The 19,961-nt window shown below is 38.8% G+C and overlaps 1 long non-coding RNA gene across 1 annotated transcript; it reads right to left on the bottom strand.

The window, feature by feature from the left end:
* Window positions 1–17,076: 17,076 nt before the first annotated feature.
* LOC129717694 (uncharacterized) lies at window positions 17,077–19,961 on the bottom strand. Its single transcript, XR_008726726.1, has 5 exons — window positions 19,520–19,961; window positions 18,929–19,129; window positions 18,373–18,575; window positions 17,955–18,313; window positions 17,077–17,732 (listed from the first exon to the last, which is right to left on the bottom strand). It is a non-coding gene; the product is annotated as an uncharacterized LOC129717694 (long non-coding RNA).

Below are 19,961 nucleotides of genomic sequence, written 5' to 3'. Positions count from 1 at the left end.
GTGTAACGTTTCAAATAAGGACGAAGATTTTTTAGGATTTTTCTTCGAAGAGGCACGTCTGTTTGTCTGTGGTTTAATTTTCAATTAAAGTAGATCATTTCAATTGTAACCAAAGTACCTTTTAAATGATGTGCATGATGTATCAGTACACTAAGAACAATCATAAATTAAGCAGCATTTCCACTACGCACATGATTGCTCCGCCAGAAAAAAAGTACAAAGTCCAAAACGTAAATAAAGTTACCACTAACTGACAGAAAAGTGAGGATAAGGAGATTCGGTGAGATGGTTGCTCGACGCCTGGATTCGAATCCCAACGCCGACATAGGTGTCGAAGGTTGTGAGGTGGCGTGATCCACTCACAACCAACCCAACTAGTCTAGATTCAATCCTAGCCGACACCGGGAAATTCTCTGAGGCGAAAAATCTCTAGGATCACGCCTTCCATCGCATGAGGAAGTAAAGCCGTTGGCGCCCGTTAATCAACGGGTCGTAAGTTAGGGTCCAGGGTGGAGTCGCCTCCCGGGCGTCGGTGATTGGCACAAACAACAGTGGCGGGAATAGACCGACGGAAAATAAGCGAGAATAAAAAAAATGAATTCTACGCACACCACTTTGAATTCCAATAGTGCTAATGTTCGTGAGATCTTGCTTGGAGAACTCTATTGAAATTTGTGAGGAATAATCAAACTTGCAAGTTGTTTTTTGACGTGGGAAACGTCTTTGTTTACTATCCTGGGATGCATTCTGTAAAATTGGAAATGAAACGGGCAAATGTTGCGTCAGATTTCAAACGCTAATAACAGCATAACCACATGATGGATAACAATAACCAATATGTTGTTGGATAGATAAAATGTATAACAATTTTGTAATGTGTTAATTATCACTCTAATTTCATTGCTAAGCGGTAAAATTGATAATAATTTCAATAACAAATTTACGCGAATAATGAACCAATTACATGCGAGCATTCCTAGCACAGACGACGTGAATGGACACCATCCGTTCCCTGTGATATTCCCTGTATCAATTTCGAAATAAAAATTGACAGAGTCTCCCCGTCCCAATAGGTCAATTTATTTTTGCTTCCATGAGCTTAGACTAATATGATGTCTCGAAGGTAAAAGTTTTCCTAAAAGTTTGAAACAATACCCATCCTTGAACAATCTCTTAACCTGCGTGTTAGGTACTGTAGAACCTAATAAAAACTGATGTCTTGAAAGAAAACATGCCAGTAAAAGCAACAGTACCAGTGGAGAATAGAACCGCAGGTCTCTCGTCGTCTATGATTGCATTGGTACTCTTCTATTCGTACTGCAGCAGTACTATTCGTATTGCAGTGGTACACTTTTGTTCGTACATTTCTATTCGTATGCAATTGAGGAAAAACTACAATGCTGCTGTTGATGGTGATTGAAAGTTTATTTCATAAATATGATTGCCATGAATTACTCAACAAGAATTGTAAATTTTTGCAACGGATATTTTTTTAATTTTATCTTCGATATTCACTAAATAATCGTGATCGGATAGTATCGAAAGAGTAAATTCCTAAATATATACATTTATAGAAGAGTAAGAACCTGCGAATGCTTGTGATTTTTTAGTTTATTTAGTAAGATTCGTACAGAATCTCTTTTTATATTTCAAAATTGGTAGATGATATATTATTATTCTAAGCTTTACCATAATAAACGTATATTTCCTGTCTTCGTAATACAGCGAATATAGTTGCAGGCAAATGAAAAAATTGCCAAGCAAAAAATAAAAATGTAATTGTGGATTTCTACGATTTTTTGCTGGAACTTGTTAGGAATTTTGTTCAAAATATTTTCTTATGTTTTCCAATTGATGAACCTTTGTAAGGGCTTCCATATTATTTTGAAAGTAATATCCATACTATAGATTTGATTTAGTTAGAGTTAAATAAGACAAAACCATTCATTATGATAACGTAAGCATTATTGGATTTGGTTTTTGAGGATATAGAGATAATTCTGACTTTGACGCATTATGAGAAATTCTTGGTGCTTCTTCAACAAGCACGATATGCTTGTGCCTTGTTAAATACATATTTTTTTTGCACAAAAAAAAATACTAAAGGCATAATATCGCCAAATATAAATGATATTTTTTCGAGTGTTGTTGAGTATATTCCAAAAATTGATTTCCAGGGGAGGCTGAAAATAAACACATTGATTCTGTCTGCAGACTCTGTATATTTTGTAACAAAAAATCCCCTAATTACAGTGTTTAGTCCCACGTCACCATTTCATACAACCCTAGGGCTGTATACCTTGTAGTATTTTAGTAGGGGGGGGGGGGGGTAATGTTTGTAATGATTTATTTATGTACTAATATCTATTCAGAATTAATATTGTGTGTTCTGCCACAAAAGGTGACATATCAACACTATTATTTATATTTGTACGCTTTTTTATATCATTGAATGTCATTAGCTTTTGCAGTTAAGTTAATGTAATTGTAGGAAAATTATTAAACCTACTTGTCAATTAAAAAAAGGAATAAAACAAAACTTAAAACAATCTTACTGACTATAAAGTGAGCTAATCGTTGCAATTGAGGATTGCAACGATTTTTGTCGGAATTTGTTAATAATTTGGCTTGACATATTTTCTAATATTTCTACATTAGTGAGCCTATATAGCTCGTTCGTTCTAAACCAACCCGGTGGCATCACTGACGTTTACGTACAACATAAGTGAAGCCAGCATTAGCTGGATCACTGGATCAATTTCACATGCAATTTGACAGCTGATTTATCGAAACACGGGAAAAAGCAGTGTTCATACGTGCATACAGTGTCGGTGTTCAGCTGCAGTGTGTTTATGTGTTGTTTTCGGGTGATGTATTTATTGCACATAACGTCGAGTGCTTTGCTTGATGAAACAAAAAATGAATGCGTTGCAATATTTTAGAATGTACACTACGTTTATTATTGCGGATTTCCAACGGCGGTGTTTCTTGCAGGCGGCTGACATCTCGCGATGATTTAGGGATTAACATCTCAACGTATGTGTAAATGAGATAGTATATCAACACTACCTTCAAACATTAATAAAGTTAAGCTAAGCTTTTATTTAAATGAATAAATTGATTCGAGCGCATAATTCTGTACAACATATATTATGCTCCGTTCGTCATGCTTACACTGCTGTGTGAACAAGCCTTCAAAAACATAGATGAGACTAGCGCCACGGCAGCTTCAGGAAACAAGGCCGATGCCACCGGGTTGTGCTAAACCAGGGAGGACACTTCAGAATCATTTTCAAAAGTTTATTCTGAATCCTTTGAAGTGTCTTCTTCCTGCATATAACATTGCTGACCTAAAAAATTGTTTGTAAATTAACAGTTTATTTTTGAGACAAAGTCTAGAATTCCTGTTGATAAGAAGATATAAACATATCAAATACTAATTGTACTTTGGCTAGATATTTTCAATGTGCTCCTTGAAAGTAAGATTCTTATCATAAATTAGCCCTAAGTATTTAACTTGATCAGACCAATTTAAGACCACACCGTTCATCTTAATAACGTGGTTATTGGCGGTTTTGAGAAATGAAACTCTTGGCTTATGAGGAAAAATCATTAACTGTGTTTTAGAAGCATTAGGGTAAATCTTTCATTTCTGCAAGTTTGAAGAAAATATATCTAAACTTTTTTGTAGCCGACTGCATATAACACGAAGGCTTTTTCCTTTTGCTGAAATGCCTGTATCGTCACAAAACAGAGATTTCTCACAACCTGGTGGTAAATCAGAAAGATCAGAAGTAAAAATGTTATATAAGATTGGTCCCAAGATACTCCCCTGAGGCACACCAGCTCTAACAGGCAATCTATTAGATTTACCATTTAGATAGTTAACCTGAAGAGTGCGGTCAGTTAAATAACTTCGTATCATTTTTGTGCGGTAAAGTGGAAAACTGAAATTTGACATTTTAGCTATTAAACCTTCATGCCAAACACTGTCGAATGCCTTTTCTATATCTAGAAGAGCAGCTCCAGTCGAATAGCCTTCAGATTTTTTAGTTCGAATTATATTTGTTACTCTAAGTAACTGATGAGTAGTGGAATGTCCATGGCGAAAACCAAACTGCTCATTTGCAAAAATTGAGTTCTCATTAATATGTGTTATCATTCTATTAAGAATTATTCTTTCAAAAAGTTTGCTAATAGAGGAAAGAAAACTAATTGGTCGATAACTTGATGCCTCAGCTGGATTCTTTTCGGGTTTTAAAATTGGAGTGACTTTGGCATTTTTCCATTTCGTAGGAAAATGTGCTAGTGCAAATCATCTGTTAAAAAATTTTACCAAGAAATTTAAAGAGTTTTCGGGAAGTCTTTTGATGAGGATATAGAAAATCCCATCATCTCCTGGTGCTTTTATGTTTTTGAATTTTTTGAGAATAGTTCGCACCTCATTGAAGTTTGTTTTCAATACCTCTTCAGAAAGAAATTCTTGGGTGGTGATCTTTTCATACTTTTGGTTCACTTCATTTTAAATGGGACTTACTACGTTCAAATTGGAGTTATGAACACTCTCAAACTGCTGTGCAAGTTTTTGAGATTTTTGTTCATTCGTTAGAAAAATGCAATCACCATCTTTAAGGACTGGAATGGGCTTCGAAGGTTTCTTAAGAACCTTCGAAAGCTTACAGAAAGGTTTTGAATAAGGTTTTAGATGTTCCACTTCTCTCATGAAATTCTTATTTCTCAAGAGAGTGAATCTATGTTTAATTTCCTTTTGTAATTCTTGAAAAATAATTTTCAAAGCAGGATCACGAGATCTTTGATATTGACGTCTCCGTATGTTCTTCAAACGTATAAGAAGTTGAAGTTCACTGTCAATAATTGGTGCATTAAATTTCACTCGAGCCTTAGGAACTGATAAATTCCGGGCATTGAGAGTTAGGCTGCTAAAATTATGTAATGCTTTGTCAATATCAGCACTATTTTGTAAAATATTATCATCATTCAAATTTTCTTCGATCGTAGAACGATATCTATCCCAATTAGTCTTGTGATAATTTAAAACAGATCTAGTGGGATTTAAAATAGTTTCATGGGAATTAGAAAATGTTATAGGAAGATGATCAGAATCAAAGTCAGCATGAGTTAATAAATCACTGCATGAATGACTATGATTTGTTAGTACCAAATCAATTGTAGATGAATTCCTAATAGAAGAATAACATGTAGGACCATTTGGAAATAAAACTGAATAAAACCCAGCCGAGCAATCATTAAACAATAGTTTTCCATTGGAATTGCTTTGAGCATTATTCCAAGATCGATGTTTCGCATTAAAATCACCGATGATTAAAAATTTAGATTTATTTCTTGTGAGTTTTTGCAAATCTCCCTTGAAATAATTTTTTCGCTCACCAGTGCATTGAAAAGGCAAATACACTGCGGCTATAAAGAAAATGCCAATACTTGTTTCAATTTCAATTCCCAAACTCTCGATAACTTTGGTTTCAAGATGGGGTAAGACACGATGTTTTATTCGACGGTGGATAACTATTGCAACTCCACCAACGCCAACATCAATTCTATCAAACCTATGAACTATATAATTTGGGTTCTATTTAGTTTAATATTTGGCTTTAAAAGCGTTTCAGTCACAACTGCCATTTGCACAGCGTGGACTGTTAAAAAATTGAAAAATTCATCCTCTTTCGCTTTTAAAGAGCGAGCATTCCAATTTAGAAAATTTACAGCATTATTTAAAATCATTGCTGAATTTCAATTTCATAACAATATAAGTTGTAAATTTTGTACCTACTTGAACAGCCTCATACATCGAGTTACAGTTCAACAAAGCGGACATTAACTGCAGCATGGATTGTTGTAGGTAATCTATCTTTTCGGGTGTTGGAATACCTAAATCAATACTGGATGACTATTCAGCACCAAACACGAATGGTTTGTTACTGTTTGAATTTAAAATATTACCTGAAAGGACACTGGCATATGAAAGCCTGGTGTTGCCTGAACAGGATTATTTGTCTGAAATTTGTTATCTGAATTTAAAATAGCACCTATAGACACACCTGCTAATGAAATTGCTGGGATGCCTGAACAGTATTGAAAGTCTTTTGATTACCCACATTGACAACAGGTTGTTTAGAATTCCTACGTTGTCTGGAAGCAATAATATTGGACCTTACAGGACAAGTAAAGAAATTAGATTTGAGATTTCCCCCACAATTTACACATTTGAAACTATTAGTGGTCTCTTTCACGGGGCAGATATTATTCGTGTGACTAGTGTCACCACAAATCATACATTTTGCTGCCATATGGCAGTTTCGAGTTCCATGACCAAAGGCTTAGGCCATAGGCTTTATTCGCACGTTAAATAAAACACGTGCTTTTTCCAAACATTTCAAATTATTTACTTTGGTACGATCAAAATGTACTAAGTAATTTTCCTGGTGTATTCCAGTTTGATTAATTTTGGCATTTGCCTTTCGTTTCATCAAAATTACTTGGTTGGGGGCAAAACCAAGTGATTCTGACAAACAATCTTTAATTTCATCAATAGTTTGATCATTTGAAAGATCTTTCAAAACAGCCTTAAACGGTCTCTCGTTTTTGGCATCAAAAGAATAAAATTTATACATCTTTGCATTTATACAAAGGCTTTAAAATTTGCTACAAATACCACAATAGGTGGAACTTTAACCTTTTTCATAACGGCTTTATGCTCAGTATGAGAAGTTTGAAATTCTTACTCCCCAACGGAAGAAAGAATATCATACCTGTTAGTCGAAATTTCAGTGTCACTTGGAGGAGATTGCTCACGTTTCCTTGAAGCCGCATCAAAGCGAGCTTTTTTATTTCTTCCAGGCATAACTGGAAAACTTCACTTTCAATTCACTATGGAATTTAAGTAGAAATATCTCAAACCAAATTTACTCACTAAACACTCGTTAACGTTAAAAACAAATTTATTACTTTGCGTTTCAACAGGTAGGCTTTTAAAAAGATTGCCTGTTGAAAGCGAAAAACAAAATTTCAAGATCTCTCGGTATTCTAAGACTTAGCCTCGAGCTGTTGGTAAAATGCGACCGTACTGTAGGACAGTTCAAGTCTATCTGTGAACTTGGAAGTTGTTTATTTCCTCTTTCAGATGACAGTTCTCACAAGTGACAAAAAATTATTTCAGCTAACAAAAAAATCATGTCATCAATCCTAATACATCGCACTGATATAAACACGCCGAGAAAACTCTATCCAGCTATTTATGCGCCATAATGGCGGATGTTATACTCAGTAGCGTAGCTAGGGGGGTGCGGTTGGTGCGGTCCGCACCAGGCCCACCACTCAAGGGGGCCCCAAAATCTTGCGAACATCGAACCGGTCAACATGCCCATCTGAACTTAACGCCATGTATTTGTTCTCGCCACTCTGCTCTCGTGATTTCACACGGACAAAGTATACGTGATACCGATGTTCATTTTTACTATGATTCGTGATTCGACTGACGCCGAAGTTGAATGTTTTGCGATCGCAGAAAACATTCGATGCAACGTGGAAACACGCAACGAAGGAGCGAGTTTTTGCAATGCTGAAAACCAGACTTGGTAAAGCACGCACTGCCAGAGTTCGGAAAAAGTGACAGAACTGTGTGAAGGCAAATAATAAGAGCATTCAGAGTACAATATATCCAGCTATCTCATCCTATTCTATCTCTCATACAGCATGCTCTGGCAAACACTTTTTAGCGTGCCGATAACGGTGTGAATCTCTCGTTCGTTCAAATATCAACTACTTTGCGCTTGCTCGACTGAAGTCTCTGTTAAAAATTCTATCAATTCGCTGGATTGATAGTGATTTTCCAATTCCTGGTGCTGAAATAACTATTAGCCATTGGTTTTTTGTAAAATGGGTTCATAGTAACACAAATTTAAAGAATCATGCTTCATCCTGTAGAGCACCCAATGCTTGCTGTAGCCTGACGAAACTAAATAGGCGCTATAAGTTTTATATCATTCATTACTTTCTTGAACGAATGAATGGCAAAGCATGACAAAAAGTAACACCAGCCGAATCAGTAGAACGTTAAATTTGGGGTAAGGGTAACTAGATTCAATTCAGTATCACTGCAAAGGGTGAGAGTGAGTGTACAGTTAGCTTCATTTCAGGTGTACTCCAAGCATTGAATGTGAGATTTCGGAGCTCTGCGCACTGCACTAGAAGCGGAAAAAAATTGAGCTCTTGCTTGCTAGGTATCACGCACTTGAGCTGGGTGCTTCGGTCGATGACTCGGCTCGCGAAGAATGAAGAATACCACCACAGATAGAATATCTCTTCGTTAGTGTTTTTTTAAAGGAGCGCTCAGTGTAGCCCCGGATCATTTTGCTTGATTTTTACTTCGTGGCATCTCCGTCTCCTTGTACTCTGCTTCTCTTTGCTATGTAAATTACACGTTACAGCTAGTGCAAAGGGTGAGCGCTGACGACGTATGCGGATGAGTGGGTGACTATATATTTGTGTTGTTTTTTGAAATTAAATCTCATGAATTCAAAGTTGATTTATATTTTTGAGCCTTCAGCCAGGAAATACAGTGGTATATAATCAAAATACTATTTTGATACTTTCCGTCGTTTCAGGAAGCATAAGCATCAATCTTCATTCAAAAAACGAGTTTATATTTAAAAAATATTACAAAATTCCTACTCAAACTTGGTAAACTAATCACAGCATCTCAAGCAGAGCTTGATTGTAGCTCTAGCTCCATAAACCACACTCACTCGGGCTAGGTGCTTTGGTCTTCAGCTTGGTGCGCAACAAATTAAGAAAAGCATCACACATCAAATATCTCTTCACGGATCAAAACAAAACGAAAAGAAAAAAACGCTCAACGTGCCTCCAGGTGACGAACACAAGATTAGCGCACTGCATTCGTAGCTTTTTTAAGCACTTGCGCCGAGCTGGTGCTTGCTACGAATGTCACTTAAGACGATAATACGCTCGTGGTGCTTGGTGTTTATAATTTGGCGATGTCACCGAGCGGCTCGGAGCGGTGCTTTTACCAAGTCTGGAAAACGCTGTCTATCTGTGTTGCTGTGCTGTGGCTAAGTTGAAAACATGAAACAGAGCGAAGGAAATAATCTGCGTTCACGCGAGATTATATGCACCCGAAAACAGTTGGCTCTAAGTTAAAATTGATCAAGTTTCTCTAAGATTAAGTTAGTCAAGAACTATTTGAGGTTAACGATGAGTAACTTGAGATTAACAAACCTTGTAATTTCTGATTATGCCAACCAAACGGCTCGGAAAGTGAGTATCTTAACGCCTAATTATTGATTTTGCGGACAACGGAATGAATAAGTAGAAAGTTTTTTGTTTGTCTCAATTTCTTTTATGAGCATGAGCATTGACGACCGCACTATACCGTAGTATTTTGTCTCAATGCCTTTTATGGAAGAAAAAGCTGCCCAGTCATTTTCATTGGGGGCCCACAGTTTTGTTACCGCACCAGGCCCACCAAACCATAGCTACGCCACTGGTTATACTTATTACAACTGGTGTAAATTTTGTATACTTACTTAACATTTTAGGTTAATATGAATATTACAGATTTCTTCGGAATGATAATTAACCGCGAAACCTGTCCCTTTTACATCTAAACCGATACACGAACAAAACTGATAGAGCTTTCGTTATTTTGACAGTTCTATTTTTCGGAATCTCGGTAAGAGCTTTTTTGGTTCAACGAGATCTCGGTTAAATGATGTCAGGCTTCCGAGATTCGGTATTTTAGTTTACTGAACTCGTAAATTTGCTGTTTTATGGATTTTTTCGGCAAACAAATTTACGGTATTCCGGTAAACACATTCGGTTTCCGATTTTTCAGTAATTTTGTTACGGAGCAAGGGTAAACGAGAATGTTTTCAAGTAGTTCGGTATTTTACTTTAACGAGAAAACATTATGCAGTTAAGTGTGTACAGCCAGATGAGTCCAAGGTTGCGTCGATTAAACACTATCCTGTTTCCTGCAATCGAGCAGAACTACATCGGTTTATTGGAATGACCACTTATTTGAGTCGGTTTATTCCAAACTTGAGCGCCAGCTGTACCAATTTAAGGAAGTTGATCTCTGAGAAGGAACCATGGGAGTGGGGTAACGTTCAAGATACTGAGTTCCAAAGGTTGAAGTCACTTGTTTCGGATACTAAAACGCTTCGTTACTACGATGTTCGACAACCGCTGGTGATTGAATGCGATGCGAGTTCATTTGGCTTGGGTGTAGCAGTCTTTCAGCAGGTTGGCATCATTGGATATACTTTCCGAACGCTTACCAAAACTGAGAGTAACTATGCTCAGATTGAGAAGGAGCTACTTGCAATCTTATTCGCTTGCACCAGGTTTGATGAGCTAGTAGTCGGAAATCCTAGAACGATCGTCAGGACGGACCACAAGCCGTTGATTAACATTTTCAAAAAACCACTTCTTACCGCACCCAAGAGACTGCAGTACATGCTGCTCAACCTGCAGCGTTACTGTTTAGAGATCCAATTCGTCACCGGCAAGGAAAGCATTATGGCGGACGCAATATCTCGAGCGCCATACGTCGACGCGAAGGTATCTGCTGAGTTCCGGAAAATGAATATTTTCAAGGTGTTTTAGGAATTGTAGGATTGGAAGCTGAGCAGCCTCTTGAAAGTTTCAGACAACTGCTTGAACAGTATCATTGAAGCGACCGCTGAAGATTCTGCTCTGGTAAAAATGATCGACTACATTCTTAACGGTTGGCCGAAGACCATCGAACGTGTGCCAGCAGTGGCGAAGATGTACTTTAAATACAGAAGTGAGCTTTCGTCCCAAGACAGTCTCGTTTTCCGGAACGATAGGATTGTCATCCCCAGTCTCTTCAACGTTTCATGATGGACAAGGTTCATAATAGCCATAACATTCAATCAACATTAAGACTGGCAACGGAAAATCTATTGTGGCCGAGTATGAGCTCAACGATTATGGATGTTGTGTGGTGCTTATTCTTTACGCTGGCAACACAGTCAGTAACGGTAGTAGCGCTTTGACCACCATGCCCACCTCGCTCGAGTGTTATAGAGCACTTTAACCGTTTCGGGGTTTTCGCGGCAGTTCGTAGGGCATTGTATAATTGGATACCAAGTGAGAAGCAAGTCTACGGCGAGTGTTCTACAAGCGGAGAGGTAAGCTTCAAATAATTATCGGATGCGTGTTGGGTGATTCGTTGAGAAACGAGGTTTTCACATTGGCGATCCTGCCAGAATGCTATTAATGGGAACCGAAGAACAAATTATCAATTTTATTAACAGCCCATCAATCACCCACCACGCATGCCAAATTTAAGATGAAAAGGGAAGTGTAGAATTTGCGAAAAACAAAATGGCCAATACTTGATTGTGTGTGATTCGCTTGTTTGACTATGGCTGCAAAATAGACTCTTCGGAAATGAACTGGACTCGATTTTAGGATTTGGCAGTATGTGATATTTTTTTTTATTTTTTTATTTTTAAAGGTTTTGATTACCGAGTGCGAATTGTCGGTAGCGATTTGGAATAACCGCAAATGATTGTTCTGAGAACGGAATGGAACTACCGAATTTGTTTGGATAGGTGGTCGATCGGGACGTCCGCGGTCACTTGGCTACATAGCGGATCGTGGTGACCGCGTTTGTTCAGTTTGATGGCGGCCTGGGACTACCGCTTCTACCTTGGTTTGGCAGCGGATCGGGATGACCACATTGATTTGGTTTGGCAGCGGATCGAGACGACCGCGTTTCTTTGACTTGGTAGCGGATCGAGACGACCGCATTGATTTGGTTTGGCAGCGGATCGGGACAACCGCAATAATTCTGGTTGGCAGCGGATCGAGACGACCGCGTTTCTTTGATTTGGTAGCGGATCGAGTCGACCGCATTGATTTTGATTTGGAGGCGGATCGAGACGACCGCATTGATTTGGCTTGGCAGCGGATCGGGACGACCGCAGTAATTCTGGTTGGCAGCGGATCGAGACGACCGCGTTTCCCTAATTCGGTAGCGGATCGAGACGACCACATTGATTTTGATTTGGAAGCGGATTGAGACGACCGCATTGATTTGGTTCGACAGCGAATCGTGACGACCGCGTTTATTTGGTTTTATAGCCGCTCAAAACGACCGCGCTCGTTCCTTGGTAGCGGGTCCAAACGGCCGCATTGAATTGGTGAGAACCAAAATTTTAATTTGTTTCATAACATCACGATATTGTACTTACCAATTGAATTGGCTAACCAGTTCATAGTAGAAGAGTAATCCATACCTACTAAACATTACAGGTTCTTCAGATATAACAGTTCTTCAGATATAACAGTATACGTTAGTAACCGCAAGATGTCGATTAGTGGTAAATACGTGCGTGCTCCAGTATCAGACAGCGAATCGGAAAAGTCAGATGAATACACCCATCACTATTCGAGTAATGAATTAGTTGATCATGAAAGCCTAGGAGCTGCTGATGTCAACGAACATGACTCAAAGTCTTCGCAGTCAGGAGATTCCACCGATGAAGAGAAATCAGATGACATAGGACGCATGACAGGGACGAAGGATGAAAACCGAACTTTCCATGATCGTATGGAACAAATGGAAAAGAAATTGGAGCAATTAGTTGACGCATTGAATCAACCCCGTAATAGATGTGAAATTACACGTGACAATGAAGACCATACTTGGAATACCGTTGGTGGCATGGATAGTTCAGCGTCGAGCACAGGTATCGTACGTTGGGAAACCATCCAACCTTTTCCTAATGACGTTCCGGCAAATCGAATGTGGGAGCAGTGGAAACGGTTTGTAGATCGATTCGAGATTGCCACGTCTCTCTCTGGCATCACTGATCCTGCAAAGCGTTCTCAAACATTATTCCTGTCAATGGGGGAGAAGTTGCAAGGCATAATTAGAGCTGCTAGACTTCGCCCTAGCCTCTGTGAGCCATCTTGCTATACAACGTTTGTGAGAAACATCGAAGAATACCTGCGTTCGATGGTGGACGTTACAGCCGAACACGAGATGTTCTCCAATCTTAAGCAAGGAGCTGATGAACCAACGATGGTTTTTCACGCACGATTGATGGAAAAGGTTTCCCTCTGTGGATATAGCAGTGTTGACAAAGATCGGTTCATTCGAACGCAGTTATTGAAAGGAATGCGTAATACGGATTTAGCCAAAACGGCAAGAACGCTTGGATACGAAACCACATTCATCGTTCAGTGTGCGACACGCGAGGAAGCATTTGCAACGGAAGCGCCACACGCGGAATCATCTCAGGCATTTGTGGTGTCCCAAGATTGTCAACAATCTTTCGCAAACCGCGCACCTTGGAAACGGCGATTTGGACCTTATGGCAACGATGGACCGAAGCCGAAACAGCAGCGAAATGGAAACAGCAGCGAAATGGAAAGTAGGTACGCGGACTTGGACGTCGCTCTCGATGCTCAGGATCCAAATACGTCTGACAAGGTGGACGAGAACGCAGACAATAAGGTAAACAACGAGTAGCTTCTGCGTATGCTCACTTATAACCGCGCTTGTTTTATAACCGTCCTTTCCTCCTTCCAAATCGTCCTTCTTCACTGAATACAAACTTATTCCTGAAAATCAAAATAAAAAATTAAACTTCAAAATCACCTTACCTCTTCTGTTGTCTTGTTTCAGCATATAAACAGAATTTCTCTTGGTGAAGCACTGATCGATTGTCGATTAGGAGGATCCTGCCAAGTTCGTTTCCTAATTGACTCTGGGGCAGACGTTAATATAATTGGCGGCGATGACTGGCATTGCTTGCAACGCGATTTTCACTCTGGAATGACAAAATTAGAGCTGTTCGAACCAAAGAGTATCGACCTGCTATCGTATGCCTCTGATAAACCCATCAATGTAATTTGTGGTTTCAGAGCAGAAATCCAAGTCGTCGGATGCAACAAACCGTCTCTTGTTGCGGAGTTCTTGGTGGTCTGTGATGGTCGTCGGTCGCTCCTAGGTCGTTCAACAGCTAGCGATTTGAAGTTGTTGAAATTGGGTGTGGATGTTAATAGCTGTGAAACTTCCAATTCCGATAAATTTCCAAAAATACCATGCGTCCTTATCAAATTTTCGGTCGACCAGTCAGTGCCTACTCAGAAAAATGCGTACTATAATGTGCCAGCCGCGTATAGAGACAGTGCAAGGGCGAGGCTCGAAGATATGGAAAATAAAGGAATAATAGAACGCATAACAACAGCTCCAAATTGGATAAGCGGTATGTCTGCAGTTGCGAAGGGTAAGGGTGATTTTCGCCTAGTCGTCAACATGCGTGCACCCAACCGAGCAATCAAGCGCGAATACTATCGCTTGCCGACGCAGGAGGAAATGAAAATCAAGCTTCATGGTGCAAAGTTATTCTCTAAGCTTGATTTAACAAACGCGTATTACCATTTAGAGCTACACGAGGACTCAAGAGACCTGACTACATTCCTAACCGAAAGCGGTATGTTTAGGTTCACTCGCCTAATGTTTGGCGTAAATTGTGCGCCAGAAATTTTTCAGCGCGAAATGTCGAGAATCCTTGGAGGGGTGAAAAACGTTATTGTCTATATAGATGATATACTCATTTTTGCAGAAAGCTTGGAAGAGCTGCGTAAAACCACCGCTGAGGTGTTGAAGATTTTGAGAGCTAATAACTTAACTCTGAATGCGGGAAAATGCGAGTTCGATAAAGAACGGCTCAAATTTCTCGGTCATGAGCTCGATAAAAATGGATTCAATATCGATGAAGCCAAAATAAGAGACATTCGCAAATTCAGACAACCCTCCACTGTTTCAGAGCTCAGAAGTTTTCTGGGTTTGGCTTCCTTTGTGAGTCCTCATGTCAAAGGATTTGCGGAAAATGCCAACCCATTATGGGCAATTGTCGGTTCTGGTGGTTGGGTATGGGGCATCGAGCAAGTAGAAGCCTTCGAAAAATTAAAAGAGAACATCGCAAAATGCACCATTACGACAACACGATTTTGTATAAAGACGCTTCTCCACACGCCTTAGGTGCCGTCTTGGTTCAGGATGATAACAAAAACCCCCCGCGTGTAATTAGCTTTGCTTCTAAATCGTTGACTTCGACTGAAAGGAGATATCCTCAGCACCAACGCGAAGCCTTGGGCGCAGTTTGGGCAGTGGAACACTTTGCCTATTTTTTACTTGGGAGACCTTTCACGCTGCGGACTGATGCGCAAGGATTTACATTCATACTCAATAGATCACGCGAAGACTCCAAGCGCGCTTTGAACCGCGCTGATGGTTGGGCACTCAGACTGAGTCCATATAATTTCAACGTAGAATATGTACGAGGACGGGAAAATATCGCAGATCCATCGTCTAGATTATACAATGGCAACGATGGTCCGTTCGAAGAAAATGCCAGCCCATGGGAAATTGTCTCACTGGAAGCAAATCACATAAATTTTCTCACTGAAGACGAAATTCGAAGAGAAACGAATTCAGATCAACAACTGTTGGATGTAACGGAAGCTGTTGAATCGGGAATATGGCCGGGAACCCTTAAATCCTTTGAAGCTATTCGTTTAAATTTAGACGTTCGAGAAGGTCTCCTTTCAAAGACTGGTTGCGTGGTGATTCCGGAAAGTCTGCGCGAGAAAACGCTTGCTATTGCACATAGAGGTCATCCATCAACTGCAAAAATGAAAAACATTTTGAGAGAGCGCGTGTGGTGGCCAGGAATGAACAAAGACGCGGAATCCTGGGTGGAATCTTGCATCATTTGTGCGACGAACGGAAAGCCGGAGAAACCTACTCCGATGGAGCGTGTCTTCGCTCCCAAAACCGTTTGGGACACAATTGCCGTAGACTTTAACGGACCGTATCGGTAATTCGGGGGTATCTCTATTTTAGTTATAGTCGATTATCGTTCGAGGTACATAATAGCTAAACCCGTTAAGTCCACCAGCTATGAGAGCACTAAGAGAGTTTTGGAGACAGTATTCGAAAAAGAGGGTTTTCCAGGTACAATTAAATCGGATAACGGACCACCCTTCAACAGCGAGGAGTATAAAACATATTGCACCGAGCGCGGCATCAACGTTGTCTTTTCGACACCACTATTCCCTCAGCAGAATGGACTAGCAGAAAGCTGTATGAAATTGATTAATAAAGCTATGATAGCAGCAGCTACTAGTGGCTCCAATTATATTGAAGAACTTAATGCAGCAGTCAATTCATATAATGCAGCAGCACATTCCGTGACAAAAACTTCGCCAGAAGAAGTTATGATGGGACGTAGAATAAAACGTGGATTGCCGTTATGTCGCGGAGAGGCCGTCTTAAATCAAGACTTTATAACTAGTAGAGATCGTAAACACAAAATTAAATCGAAGGAAAGAGAAGACATAAGACGTGGAGCTCGCAAATGTTTGGTTAAACCAGGAGATACAGTTGTCGTAGAGCGACACATTCGCACGAAAGCAGAATCAAGATTTGATCCCTGTAGGTGGACGGTAACCAAAGAAAAAAACGGTATGCTAGAATTGACTGATGAAAACGGCCGAACACTTAAAAGGCACGTTTCTCAAACTAGGAGAGTTCAGGAATGGAGACAGCCCACGATTTCCAGAGGAACTACTAGTTCTGCTCACAATACCGGAAGAGCCACCCAAAATGTTAAAGAATTCGAGCCAATTCAGCGCCAGCCGAGGGCAAAAACAACTCCAGCTCACTTGAGGGATTACATCTGCACATTGCAACCAACGAATAATTAAATTGTTTACCTGCTAATCTTCATCTGCTGGAAAGAGAAAAATTAAATTTGTAAATATACCACTTTGTACTCACTATGATTTTCAATTCTTTTCTGGCTTAATCCAAAACCAACTCTGTAAATAGTAAATGTTGCTTTTTTTCTCTCAATGATTTTTCAATTTTTGTTTTCTACACTGAACCAAATCGGCCGCACATAAGTGTATGATTATTGCTTCATTGAAGCCCTATACGGATTTTGTGTTAGCTCCAGGATGAATATCATCCGCGAGTTCAGTCATATAAACATAGCATTACTGTTTGTAATAATTGAGCAATTCTATTATTTGATATAATTCTGCTATAAATTTTTGACTTACTGCTACGAAGTTTCCCAAACAATACTTTGTGTTTTAGTGTTATGGACTGAGTGGTTTTAACAATTTCATATTTGCATTAGTTCGTTGATATTGGTAATTATATCTATTGATACATCTTCGGTTTCGAGAAATTTTTGATTTGAAGTTCTATATCCATTAAGATTAAATTGATGATGTTCTTAATGATGAAAACTCTTGGCTGTTCAAAAAGATTTGATTCTGAAACTTAGAGAATTTGTGCGCTGTATCAATAAAATCAAACATAGCAGACAATTTTTGTAGAGAGATATCATTAACAAAACACATAGATAAAAAAAAGTAACAAAACGCGTTAGTGGGTCGTTAGTTTGAAACGATATTACTGAACTGATGAGGCCTTCAAGATGACTATTCAAGTCCCTGACTCTAGATTGAACATCGAGAATATCCTTTCGTGTTATTTTACAACGTTTGTAGAGATCAAGCAGGAAATTCAGTGCCATGCGATCATTATCCCGTAACGATTGAACAAACTCATAGCTCTCAAAAACCGTTGCAGATCTTTGTGAATGTACTGCTGGAACTGGTTCCTAAAAATAATGAAAACTATCTGTAGTACCCTGTATAACTGCGTGGCTTAAAAGTTTTAATTTTAGAAGTTGTATATTTATAGGAAGAAACAGTACCAAGCTAGGTTCTAAGCCTATATTGGGGGAACTCTTTATTTTACAAAAAAACTAGATATAATACTTATAAGTTCTTCGAGCCGGCATTTACCAAATAGTTTAAATATAACAAATAATGTTGCTTACCAGGGGTTGTATATAATTCGTATGACAGTTTTATATCGATCTTCCTGCTTATATCGCTGCTATGCAGCGTTTAATTGTAGATTGGTTGAAACATATCTTGAAAATCGGTATACAGCTGTCAATTTTTGTGTATACGTTTCACACATAGAACTGTCTCTTCGTAGAGGTGTATAATCATCTCCAACGACGATTATTTGGGATGTGGTTTGATTGGACTCGTGCGCAGAGACTAGATTACCAGCACACATTAGCGCATCCTCTTGTGCGGTTAGAATTACTGGTCTCATGATCTTTGTAACTTCACTAGGCTTTTGTGTAAAGCCTAGTGAGTTGAATTAAAAAGCAACAAATGAGAGCATCTAAAATGAAGAAAAACAAAAATCAAGTGTAAATGTGATTGATTATTAATAATCCTTACCTTCAGATTGACTTGAACGATTCATAAATTCCAGCACAACAAGAGTTCTGGCTTCGAACTTCAATATGACATACGTCCATAATTTGTCGATTATATTTTTCCAGTTAGCTCTTATTTCTTTGTATCCTAAATCACGGTTATCTTCATCGATTTGGAACATGGAAGTGAACCATCAAAACTCATTCGATTATTTCAACAGCAAACTGCCAAAATAAATGTTTGAGATTTGCTATTCTGGCCATGAAATAAGAATACTGTGAAATTTTCACACAGTTCAAAACGACAGATTCTAATTGATGTTAATCTTCTTCAGTGAGCAATATTATGTATCAGTTTGAAACCGAATTCATCGACTAGTGATAATCCATATTTCTCTTCAACTACACGTTATACATTGTGTCGGAAGTCATGCATCGGATGGATTAAACAGCACCTTGCTTCCGACAGTATGTATAACGTGTAGTTAAGAAAAAAATCGCTTGTCGCTAGACGATAAAACCAGTTTCCGACTAAATAGATAATGTTCTACTTTCGGCGAAAAATGTTGCTTACTTACCAGTTGATATCCGAGCTCCTTTTTATAGTGGGGATATTTTATTAGAATATCACCACACTTCAGGCTTCTTCAACAGGTAGTACGAAGTAATTCCCTATCTTGCCTTTTAGTAATGGTCCCTTTCAATCGTTTATATGCTTGATAAATGCTTCCACCGGGATTTCACCGTTCAGGGGATGCTACAGAAACATTATACGTAATCTATAAAATCAAAATTATGGTGAATATATTGTTAGTTTTGTAACAACATTCGGGGAATGATTAAAATGCTATAATTTTTTAAGGGAAACTATTTTCAGTTTTGGCGCAAATTTTTTCGCTTTTGTCGACTAGTTATCGTTTGCTTTTCAAGTTTGTTTTTAAGCCTTAAAAAACTTAAACATCTATTTCGGGATCGTCATTACAAGAAATGTTCTCAGAGGTTTTAGAAAACGCATATGAAGGCACAGTCAACCGAGAGCAACAATTATACTTTTAATAGAATATTATAGGAAACACAGGAACGTTCTAATTGCATATAAAATAGGGCTTTTGCAGTTTTGTTTAGTGAGCCCAACAGACTGTGTAATCAAGGTAGTCAAAGGAACTTACCGAAACTGATTGGAGCAAGGACTATTTTGTAAGCCGTCGATATTCTTGCTTCAAAATGTGTCGTTGAAAATAAATCAATGCTATTTATGGGCCTCAGCCAAATGCCTGACAGAAGGCAACACCAAATAAAAAAAAACAATGCTATAGGTTTATTTACCATTAACTAACTCACACACTTATTTGCTTTTCTCTATTTCAAACAATTCACGGGTGAAACCACTTTTACTTATCAGTAGAATCGAAAATAAAAAAAAATATTGTAACCAAAACCAAAGCCGAGTGAAAAAGTGCAACCGCAACGCTCGCAACTCAAATTATAAGTTCCCGGTTGTCAATTTCCGAACTATAGGAAAATGAATCCAACATCAAAGTAAATGAAATCAGGTATTGCATGATTTCCGCTCTGGGGCTCTCGTGGATGATTTTCACTCACATCTGTTCT

The sequence above is a fragment of the Wyeomyia smithii genome, chromosome 1 (genome assembly GCF_029784165.1).
Source record: "Wyeomyia smithii strain HCP4-BCI-WySm-NY-G18 chromosome 1, ASM2978416v1, whole genome shotgun sequence".
Taxonomy (NCBI): Eukaryota; Metazoa; Arthropoda; class Insecta; order Diptera; family Culicidae; genus Wyeomyia; species Wyeomyia smithii.
This window is presented reverse-complemented; position numbering and strand designations above follow the sequence as displayed.